Raw genomic sequence first — 11479 nt, 5'->3', positions numbered from 1 at the left:
CAGGGGGTGCATGGGAAATCTCTACCACCCCTTCAGTTTTGCTCTAAAACTGCTCTAAAAATAAAATGTTTTAATCTAATGACTCATTTTTTACTTAAATACAAGCAAATGCCCTCAAATGCAACTGGCCCTGTTACTAAAAGCCAAATACAGCAGCCAGCCAAAGGCTCTGATGCAGGCCCCTCTCCTTGTTTAAAATTTGTTTAAAGCACACATGCTGCCCGCCGTCCCGGGCAGCACTGGGCAGGGCAGGTGGGAAACGGCTGGTCACCCATGGGAGAGTCAGGTCCTGGGCCGTCAGCTCAGGGCGCTTCAAGGTTCCAGGTCACCCAGCACCTGCCTGGGGCTCCTCGGGCCCCCGGGGGTGTTCCGGGGTTCTCTCCTCCACAGAACGCTCCCCCAGCGGATGCGACTCATCACAAGCAGGAGAAAGCCTGGCCGGGCACCAGAGCCAGACACCACTCCCTCCACTCACCCTCCCCTGGGGGCTCCGGGCTCATCACCCAGTTGCCTCGGCAAAGCCTGTTTCCCGGGTTGCCCAGGGCTACACTGAGGGTCTCAAAGAAGATTCTGGATGGGACTGAGACCCACCCCATGCCACAGGCCATCCTGGGGAAGGCTGTGGGTGGCTTTCCTGGCTGAAACTAAGGAACCATAGGCAAGGGACTGTCACTATTAGCAATAGAAAACAAGAGACATCCACCTGTCACTGAGCACACACTGTGTCTTAACAGCTGTAAACCAGAAAGAGGAAATAAACGTTTCTACAAAGTGAGCTCCAGAACCTTTATTATGTGTTATGTGTTACATAATATCATATTGTTAGTACATTGGCTTTGTCACCAAGGAGACATTGGGAAACACTAGTAACAAGAGGGAGCACGGAGAGGACGGCGCTCCTACTGGACTCTGGAGACCACGCTGCAATGGGTGGTGTTTCATGTCATAAAACGTCAAAGTCAGGCTGTGAAGCACGGATGACGAAAGCGAGAGGAGACCGGATGAGGCAGAGACGAACGGGCAGCGAAGCTGGCCCCGACCTAACCCACGGAGACCGACACGGAAGACAAGTGCACGCGCGCACAAAACGTCAGGACGGCCTGGGCACGCCCGAGCGCGAACACGGCCCCAAGGACACGCCCGGCGGGAGCAGGTGAGGCCCCCCCGGCAGAAGGGGCGCTGGAGGCGAGGCCTCCTCCCGACACGACACGGCCACGGGGCGCCCGCGACCGCGCCGGGTCCCAGGCTGGGGGCCTGTCCCGTGTCCGGGAGGGGCAGCGCGACAAGGGCGTCACCTGCGGGTCCCGGGGGACGCCCGACGCGCAGTCAGCGCCATCATTCCAGGCAGGGACCGGCCGAGAGGGGCCCGGAGTCCGTTCCCAACGCGGGGCTCTGGGCGGCTCGGGGCGAGGGGCGCGGGGGAGGCCGCCTGGGCCGGTCTGGAGCTTTCCGGCGGGAGGTCCGAGTGCCCGCGGGCCCAGCCCTCGGGTGTCGGGCTCCTGCGCCTTCACGGCTCAGGTGGGTCTCCCCCAGCTGCCCCCAGGGCTGGCGGACCCGGTTCGTGGGCTCTGGGTGCTCTCTCCACGCAGGACACACCTGTCAGCACGGGAGTGAGCCGCCTCATCGGGACGCAGGACTGTGGGCTGCGGGGACATCGCAGGCCTTACTGGAGGGCACGGTGGCCCAGTGTCTCTCCTTGTCCCCTGGGAGATACCAGAGCTTTGCATTCATTAGGCAGCGTTTTTGTTTTCAAATGGAGTGAAAATCCCAGGACGGGGTTCTGCTCCAGCACGCACACATCGGCAGTCTGCAGCTCTCTGATACCACGGAATGTCTGGATGATTCCTCAGCTTCCGAGGTCATGAATCAGGTTATAAATGCAAATACCTTTAGAGCCTCAGCCTTCCCGAGCTCAGTATGTCTCATATTCAGTCGTGCACACAGCCCAGAATTCATGCTGACACACTCAGGACTAAGCTTTGCAGCTACCACAGGACCATGTCAGGAGCGCGTCCAGAGGCTCGGCACCCGGGGAGGGTGGCTGGGAATCGGCGCGCCAGAGAAGGGGCAGAACAAGGTTGCAATGGCTGAGCACCGGCCAGGAGGCCTGAGTCCTGGCGAGTCCCAGGTCTGGCGGAGGTCAGCAGGTCTCAAAGACGTGTGTCCAAGGCCAGAGTAAGGAAGAAAGGCCCCAGGCCACGTTCTCTCCTCTCCTCCCGTCAGTGTCCCCATTGGGGGCAGCTGGGGGCTTCAGGGGCACTGACCCAGATTCTGAGGAAGATACCTGTGGGCTCCCAGCATCCCCCTCTCATGCTAGGAGCACCCCAAGTTCTCTGGGGAATCTGCCCCTCAGTGACACCTGCGATCTGGGTGGGGCTCTGTTCACTCCATGCGGGACTGTGACCCAGGTCAGGTCAAGTGAAGGCCTAAGGGACAGTCACGTGACTTCCACATGCCCAATCAGAGTGGGCATAGGGATTGTCCAGGGCCAACAGGAAAGGCTCTCACCTTTCACTGGTGTACGCTGACTGCAGTGACCGGTCCTGAGGCCCTGGACCCAACCGTGCCTGAAGCCGAGCCTGCACGATGCAGTTTTCAGGTTTGGAGCCAATCAATCCCTCCCCAGTTGTTCTTGAGCAAATCTGGGGTGGGTTCCTGTTGTTTTCAACACGAGGGGTCCTCATTTGTACAGTCGGACAGATCGCAGCCTGGAATCGGGATTATGCTTCTTCCCAGCGGTGCAGCCCTGGCCTCAGTTTCCTCGTCTGTGACAGTACCACCTGTCCTGGGGTGGTTGTGGATGACCCGCAGACAGCTCTCTCGAGCTCACACAGGAGCATGTGAAACTTACCACCCAGAGCATACACAGGCCACGGAAATTCACACGGGAACTGGGCAGGTAAGGCTCAGGCAGGTAACACAGACACCACCCCCAGGAGACACTCTCACAGGTGACCCACGGCAGCACACCTGTGCCACGCACACAGATGGACTCCAGCCCCCCACTCAGGCATAGGACTGGAGAAGGACCTGTGATGGGCCCCACAGTCCTTCTATGCCAAGAGACAGGCGCTCTGAGAGACACAGCACACCTGGAGACCAGGCTGGGCGGTAGGGAAGGGCGGGCAGCTCGGGTCCAGTTATCAGGCTGGTCTGAGCCCTCCTTTACACAGAGTCTCAAAATCCTAGATCATTATCCCTCCCTCTTCCACCGAGAAGAACATCTAGATGTTTAAATGAAATAGCCTCACGAGTCTGTTTCAGCTTCTGTGGTGCAGTAAATATTTTGCAGCAAAGCTTTTACCTCTTAGATTTTAAAGAAGGAGCTTGCACGGAATTCCTCCCTCACTTGCTGTGTAAATCTTCCCAAGTCCCATCCTGCTGCCAAGGTCTACACAAGCGCCCTTCGGTTATGGGAAGTGGGGCTCACTGGATGCGCTGTAGCCGCTGAGCTGTGATGTGGAGAAGCCCCGGTCCTAGGAGGCCCAGGGCACGTCCAGGAACCAGACAGGCTGGCGTTGGATGAGGGAACGCCCTGCATCCACTCCTGACAGCTCAGAGGAAAGACCAGGCCAGGGACCCTCAGGGGGACGTTGTCACTGAAACCATGGAGAGTGACACGGACCTGCCGCGCCTTTAAAGCCACCTGGGAATGCTGTCCCTGCTGTGCTTAGTGCTCCTGAAATTGGGGGTAACTGGACAGGTGGGGCTGATGGAGGAAGCTGTCCCTGAGAGGTGGTGGCACCTGCCAGGTGTTCCTGGGGGAGCTGTCACCCAGGATGGGGCAGGGTGCTACCTCCCAGAAGTTTGTCTGTGAGGCCACCCTGCCCCCCTCCTTACCACCCCTTCCCTTCACAGGCTGTGCACAGACTATGAGAAAGGGGGGACGAACTCGCAAGCCCGGGGTAAAAATCCGCTGTTTCCAAGTGTATCCAAGTCTCCTGATGTCTAGCACTGGCCAGAGTCTAGGTCTGCAGCTTGGGCCCAGGGGACCACAACTATCCATCCCTGGCAGAGACCATGACCTGCGGATGACCCGCGTCCAGATGATCAGGAAGCCTGTGTCCTCAGGGCCCGTGTCTGCTCTGCTGCCCTTCGCACAGCGTCTCCCTCTGCTCCCCCTGCCGTGAAGGGCGGGGGCGAGGAGGAAAGACAGCAAAGGACCCAGTCCCTTATTCCAGCGATGACCCTGTCCTGGGGAGGGCGTCCACAACAACCGGCTCCAGACCAGGAGGCTGCTTTTCTCAGCTCCCTGGGATGAGGAACGAGACCAAAGAAACCCACTACCGTAAGTACTTGGGCTCTGTACCTTCAGTGGCCCGGGCTTCCGCCTCCCACAAGGCATATCTCAGCTTGGCTCTGCAGGGGTGGGGGGGAGAAGGGCCAGAGCCCCTCAAAGCTGGGCTCTCCAGGGCCCCTGGTGGCAGGCAGTCCCCAGCCCCTCCTGGGTGTCGGATTTCATCAGAACATGGAGGGCTGTCCTGATGCTGAACCGCACTTGCGTTGCTTTAAGTGGACGGCTACAATATAGGAAGTCTGGGGAAGGGAGGTGAAACTGTGCAAAACACCGACACCATGACACAAGGCAGTGTGTATACTGTGTATGGCCTCTCAGTAATTTTTTTTCAGTATACATGTATTTGACAGTTACAATCCTATTTTACAAACATTTGGCCGCTGTGCCATCTGCTTAACAAAAGCAGTTTCAATGTTACAGCGTGATTAATAGGCACCTATCAGTTCAATGACTGATGCCACCTGGTCTCAGGAAACCATTACTAAAAATCTAAATAAATAAGTTCCCCAGCTTGGAGGTCAGGGAAGGGCTCGGGGTTCCAGTAAAGGTGTGGAGCTGACACTGCGCCCGCCATGTTCGTGGGAGGAAATCAGACCCAGGTGCAGGGTGGTGCCTGAGCAGCTGCAAGAGCTGAGACCATGAGTCTCCTATGTCCCCTGCCCTGCTCAGAGGTGTGACTTCTGAGTTTCTTAGCCACACCTTCCTGGAAAATGAGTGAAGCCACTGACAGAAGAATGGTCTCAACACTTGTCCTTTCCCAGGTAGCTAGGACCACTCCTTGCGCCCAAGAGCCAGGAGACAAATGGCGCCCTGCCTGCCCAGCGCTGGCTCCAAAGCTGCTGCAGGAGGAAGGCTGTGCGTCTGGCCGCTTTGTCACCGGCATCGTAATGATGGCACCGCGAGCTGCACACGCCTCTCCCCGTAACACACGCTGTGACGGGAGGTGACACGAATGGTTCGAACTTGCATCCTGTGGGCTCTGTCCCCTGAACCACCTGCTTCCCAACAGCTGTCCTGGGGGCACATGGCATCGTAAGCAGCTGCGTTCCAGAGGACACAGCCCCACTGGGGCCCTGGCGTCGGCTAAACCTGCCTCGGGACCAATAACTGCGGCTCCCATCAAAGAATCCACCCAAACCCACGTGAGATTCCCCCAAACACTGTCCTCGTCCTCCACATCCCCTCGGCCGCTCCCGGCAAACTCCTGGGGGTCTCAGCAGGTGGCCTGTCCTCCCAGCACTGGATGTGAGACGCGGGACGTGGGTCCTTAGCGTGTGCACACACGGGCCAGGCCGCTAGCTCACGCCACTCCTCCATGCGTGGCCTGGCCCGTGCACACCGCGTGCTCAGTGAGCATTTCCAGGAGATTCGTGACCCACTGGGATTTGACCCCACAGGCACGGCCTGGCCTTCAGTTCTGAGGGAGTCACGGGGACGAAGATGGGCTTCGAGCCCCTGCCTTGTTCCTTTGCACCCCTCGTGGGAAGGGCGTCCCCTCCACACACTGTCTCTGATTTGCTGAGCCGTTCGTGCTGCTATGAATATTTGATGGTCCTGGTGGCGCAGGAGAGATTCTAAGAAGCATCGATAATTAATAAGGGCTGATGTGCGTGCACAATGCAGCAGCACTAGGTGTTTGCAACTGCCTCCTGCCCAAACAGCCGCCCCTCAAGGGTGGAAAGGCCTTTGGGGTTCACGCTCCATGGCCAGTGGCCTGAAAAGCAATTCAGTGCTGCTCTCAGGGGGGGTTTCAGAAACTGTGGGGGCCATGCACAGGCCGCCTGAGCTTGACCGTGCTGGCATGACCACCTAGGGCCTGCCCTCAGCCTTCATTCCGGCCTCTCCAGGTCCCCTGTGTGTCCCTCCTGCTTCCTGTGGGCCCCACATGGACACATGTGTCTGCCCCAAGGGAATGTGAGTGCTGTGAGCACAGAAGACCCTGGTCTGGCTGATTCACTGCTGTGTCCCCAGTCCTTCCTTCCCGCAAAAGGAAGGAGCGAACTAACGAGTGAGTGAATGAATCAGTGAATGGACACCCGCATTCCAGGAGCCTGAGCTGGGGCCCAGGAGGTTGCGATGTAGGAAAGCCTTCTGGAGGCTTCTAGTCTGATATCAGGCGAGGCCTGCATGAAGTCAGCTTCGGGTAGGAAAGCATTCTTCCAAGAGAACAGTGTGCAAAGCGGGGAGCAATGTTCCCGTCTGCCTCCTGATAAACTGCTCTGTAGATTCCAGAATGCACGAGCTGTTCCCACGGCTCTCCCCAGTCTGTGCCATCCCGCAATCCCTAGAGGACCCAGATGAGGACGTGGCTCCAGTCTCTTCCCCTGGGACCCTGTGGGTTCGCCTCCACAACGACAACTTTGGAAAGCGTGTGAGAAAATGTAAACATCCACCAGAAAGAGGGCCTGGCAATGGTCAGCAGGAGCAGACCTGCAGGCAGAGGCCATTTCTCCGCCACGTGGGGCCCTGTGTCAGGAGGGTCAGACTGCAGGTCTGGACACAGGTACGTGGGGTGGTGGCCCTTTGGCTCCCCTTTGCTCACAGCTCATTTTGGAGCAGGCCAGCTGTGCTCTCTCCCTGGGGGAGGGAGGAGATGGTGGGGTTCTGGGGACCAGGAGGGGCTGGTTGGAAAGCCCCACACTAAGTGGGGGTGAGCTGGGCTGGGGAGGCTGGAGCAGGTGCAAAAGAGAAGAGGGTTCGCCAGAAGCCAGCCCTCTGCCTGCTGCCTCCCACCCTCGGGGGTGCACAGAGCTGATGCTGCACCCGAGACACACACGTGCACGTACACACACGTGCACACTCTGCTGGAAACACCATGACCACCAGGCCACCTGTCCATCTATTTGAAAACACGTTTCCCGACTCGTCCCACTTTGGTCACATCCTGCAAACCTGGGAGCAGCCAGTCGGGGGGGTCACAGCTTCTGGTTCTTTTGTAGGAAGTGGCCGTCAGACAGCTAGACACACTGGGGAGCTCACTGCCCTGGAGTGTGGCTGTCCTGCCACTGGGGGAGGGCTCCCTGAGGACGCCTGCAGCCATTAAGTCACGTCCTCAAGACGTTCAGGAGCCTGCTTTTCCCAAAACCAGGAGATTTGCAGCCATAGGACACGTCCCCATTCACTTCAGAAGACTGAGGGGTCTTGGAATGTTTCAGAACTTTCTGCGAGGAGGAAATGGGAGCTGCTGATGCTGGTCCAGAGCCTGGACAGGCTGTGAGAGGAACATCGTAATGACCTGAAGAAGCTTTGGGACACGTGGGCAGTCTAACACGTTGTGCCCAAATTCGCTCGTCCTTGAAAATGGGGCCATGCTCAGAGCAATCAGCAGTGAGGCCGCCTGTGCCCACCCATGATCGATGGCGGAAGGAGCCAGTGAGTCAGTGTACTGACTGCCAGCCTGAAGCCAGGGGCGTGTGGCGAGCACGAGGGGGGGAGGGCGCTGTCCACAGGGCCCGCATGCGGTAGGAGGTGCTGGGGCCCGAGCCCACTGACTCACAGGGCTCCTCTGTGAGGACTAGAACAGGAGCCCTTTCGGGTGGCTGAGGCCCCTCAGCTCTGCGTGGGCCACCTGCCTGAAATGGAAACCTCCAGAGGTGCGGCTCCTGGGGCAAGGGCGCCAACCCCAAGTATCACAACATGCCCTTGGGACACGCTGGTCCCCCACGTGCGCCCATCGATGTTGAGTGTCTGTTCTCTGTCTCTCCATCTGCTTCCCTCCCTGCCCTAAGGCCGGGCTTTGCCATGCTGAACCCTAACTGAGTCACCACCACTGCATCTGGGGGGAGGGGTTGGGCGCAGCTGTGGGACCCTGGGCTCTGGTTCATTCACAGGCCCCTCCTCGGCCCACGCTGTCTGCTCCCCGTCCTGGCCCAGCCCTCGGTGGAGGGACCAGGGGTCCTTGTGAGGACGGGGCACAGCTCGGCCTCCGGGGGAGGGGGGCCATTATGAAAGGCCCTCAGAGAGCCACACAAGGCGGCCTTGTCTGGGGACAGCCTCCCCACGCTGGGGGTTGCCTCCCACGTGAGCAGGAAGGGTGACCCTGGGACCTGTGGTCAGACGGCCCCACCGCGTGGGGTCACTGCAGGTCTATTTCTAGCCCCAGCCTCTGGCCCCACAGCCACAGCCATGGCCACCGGGCTCTGAGCGGAGCTATTTACAGCGTGACACATCCTGCCGCCCGCAGCTGTGCCTCCTAAGAGCAGAGGTAACAGACCTCAGGGTGGGTGGGGCTCAGGGGCCCAGCTACCAGGGGGGTGTGTCTGAGGCCTCAGAAGCGCCAAGAGGCTCCCTGAGGACACTGGGGCAGAATGACCCCCCACAGCCATCCTGGGCCCCCCACTTCCTCCTCACCCAAGGCCCCCACCTTCCTGGGCCCCACCTGGCATGACAAGCCCCATGTGGTACCCAGTTTCCCTGCAGGGTCAGAAATAACAACAATATTCCCCTTCTCCTCCCAGGGAGCACATGGTCTCGGGTCAGAAAGGGAAAGTACAGGGAAAACTCGCCTTGAAGTCTGCATCCCCGTACGGATTTAAAATGAAGACCCGGTGCCTCTTCTAAGTGCCCACAAGGAGAAGGGAGCCGGGACTCAGCGTTCAGAGGCCGCCGACGTCTGCGGCTTCAGAAGCTGAACTGTGCTGCGGGGAAGCTGTGTGCTGTGGACACCCCAGGGCCGTCAGCCAGCTCTGCCTCTGCGTACCCCCCACCCCCAGGCGCCACGCAGGGGACCTCAGGGCTGACATGCAGGAGGCGGCAGTCCCGGTGCCCACTGAAAACACTGCCGTCAGCTGTGCCACCCCCAAACCGCAGGGGGCAATGCAGGGAACTGGTGCTCACAAAGCTGGTGGGCAGGCAGGAGGAGGGTGTGGGGACAAAGCCCCAGAAAGCGGTTTCCAGGTTCTCGGCCTCACGCGGAAAGGTGCTGGCTCGGGGAGTAAATGGCCATCAACTGTGATCAGATGGCCAGCAGCTGTGGCTAGTTGGCCGTCAGCTGTAACCAGTGAGCCATTGGCCACTAATATAACGGCTGTGGCTACGCTAGCAGAAAAAAGAATGGGGGCTAGCGAGAAGATGGTGGCTGGCAAGCGCGGACTGCTGTTAGGCAGATTATGTAGATCCTGCTTCCTGTGTCTCCAGCCCAGCCGCCACCAAGAGTATATTGGTTTGACTCGCCTACCTATGGCTCCGTGGGTATTCCTGTTTGGCCTCACCATGTCCTGTGTTCTTATGCGGGGAGCGGGAGCAGAGACCCTGCAGGCCGCCCCGCCGGACACCCCGCATGACACATGGCGTAGTCGGCAGGATATGGTGTCGGCTGAAACTCTAAGGAATGTACTGGAGCAGTTTACACGTATAAAAGCTCAGTTTCGTAAGCAGGATACGGTGCTGGCCAAAGCTTTCCGAAGGGCAGTGGAGCAGTTTGTGCGTATGAAAGCTCAGTCTCAGGAAGACCAGGAGGAGCAGCTGCCGGAGAGCTTGATCCCCGTGGAGGGGTGGAAAGATGTGGACGGTTCCCCAACCAGCAGAGGCCGGAGAAAGCGAAGGTCCTTGCGGCCCTGTGGGCTGGGAACTGCTTGCTGAGGCAGCCCGGATGCAGGACTTGTAGTCCCAGGAGGAAACACTTGCTGAGTCTTCCTTGGGAGATGAGGGTGAGGTCAAGGTCGTCCCTCAACCCCAAAACAGCCCTGGCGAATGACTATGGACTATGGAGAATTGTCTTCCATCCCTAATTTAATGGACGCTTGACTGTTTGCATGTAGTGGGACTGGCGGATGTTTCTTTTGTGTCTTGACTGGCCGCCATTGATAATATGTAAGCACCTTGATGTGAGCCGCTGTTGTTCTAGCACGGGACCCTGAGAAGCCTGGAGAGAGAGTGGCAGTGCCCTGAGAGCCCTGGCTGAGCCCAGGAAGTCTGGCTGTGTCCGGAGAGAGTGGCAGTGCCCTGAGAGGCCCTGGCTGAGCCCAGGAAGTCTGGCTGTGCCCAGAGAGAGTGGCAGTGCCCTGAGAGGCCCTGGCTGAGCCCAGGAAGTCTGGCTGTGCCCAGAGAGAGTGGCAGTGCCCTGAGAGCCCTGGCTGTGCCCGGGGAAACAGTACCCTAAGAAGCCCAGGAAGTCTGGCTGTGCCCAGAAGTACTGGTGGTGCCCTGAGAAACCCTGGCTGTGCCCAGAGAGCCTGGCTGTGTCCGGGATATTGCATTCACCTCCAGGGTCCTCGCACAGGGACCCTCGCGGAAGACACTTGTCGCGTAGATTGTGAGGCGAGACCCTGTAGGGGTGGAGTATGGGGACAAAGCCCCAAAAAACAGTTTCCAGGCTCTCGGCCTCACATAGAAAGGTGCTGGCTCGGGTAGTGAATGGCCATCAACTGTGATTGCATGGCCAGCAGCTGTGGCTAGTTGGCCGTCAGCTGTAACTAGTGAGCCATTGGCCACTAATATAACTGCTGTGGCTACACTAGCAGAAAGAATGGGGGCCAGCAAGAAGATGGGGGCTGGCAAGCACGGACTGCTGTTAGGCAAATTACGTAGATTCTGCTTCCTGTGTCTCCAGCCCAGGAAGCGAGAGTATATTGGTTTGACTCCCCTACCTATGGCTCCGTGGGTGTTCCTTTTTGGCCTCACCATGTCCTGCGTTTTTATGTGGGGAGCGGGAGCAGAGACCCCGCAGGCCGCCCCACCGGACACCCTGCACGACAGAGGGGTACGGAGCAACCCCACAAGTGATGAGTGACGACTCAGGCACTGCAGATGTGACCCCAGAGTGCTGCCTCTTCTGGGGGCTGGAGTTCACACACGCTCTTACCAGTGTGGGGGCTCCTCCTTCTCCCGGCCATCTCCACCTGCAGCCTGTTCCCAGCAGCTGTCTGAGTCCCCAGTTCGCCTGGGGCCAGGAGGCCCCTGAGACAGGCCCTGGACGAGGAACCTCTGGGTCCAACACGGTTGCCAGGGGCCGCTTCTCACGGGGGACAGAATTGAGGACGTGCTGGCGGGGCCTCTCCCCAGGGGACGTGACCAGTGGTGAGGAGTCCTCACCGTAGGGCAGCAGCAGGCGGCAGGGACAGTCATGGGCTCAGATGCCAGCACGGGGGTTGGGGCAGAGTTGGCTCAGAGCAGCAGGACTGAATTACTGAGCCATGAGAGACCCTCCTTTTGGGGACAAGGTCTCCGGCAGGGAGCACTCCT

At 59.1% G+C, this 11479-nt stretch overlaps 1 long non-coding RNA gene across 4 annotated transcripts; it reads left to right on the top strand.

Annotated features, from left to right (window-relative positions):
* Positions 1-898: 898 nt before the first annotated feature.
* Positions 899-11121, top strand: LOC308492111. Of its 4 annotated transcripts, none has more exons than XR_013992453.1 (4): positions 899-2599; positions 2693-4288; positions 5059-8501; positions 8755-11121. It is a non-coding gene; the product is annotated as an uncharacterized lncRNA (long non-coding RNA). The 4 variants fall into 4 exon arrangements; XR_013992454.1 differs by having other exon boundaries at positions 899-2899; positions 3859-4288; XR_013992455.1 differs by having other exon boundaries at positions 899-4288; positions 5059-6800; positions 7386-8501.
* Positions 11122-11479: the final 358 nt, after the last annotated feature.

This window comes from Rhinolophus hipposideros (assembly GCF_964194185.1).
Source record: "Rhinolophus hipposideros genome assembly, chromosome: 24".
Classification (NCBI taxonomy): domain Eukaryota; kingdom Metazoa; phylum Chordata; class Mammalia; order Chiroptera; family Rhinolophidae; genus Rhinolophus; species Rhinolophus hipposideros.
This window is presented reverse-complemented; position numbering and strand designations above follow the sequence as displayed.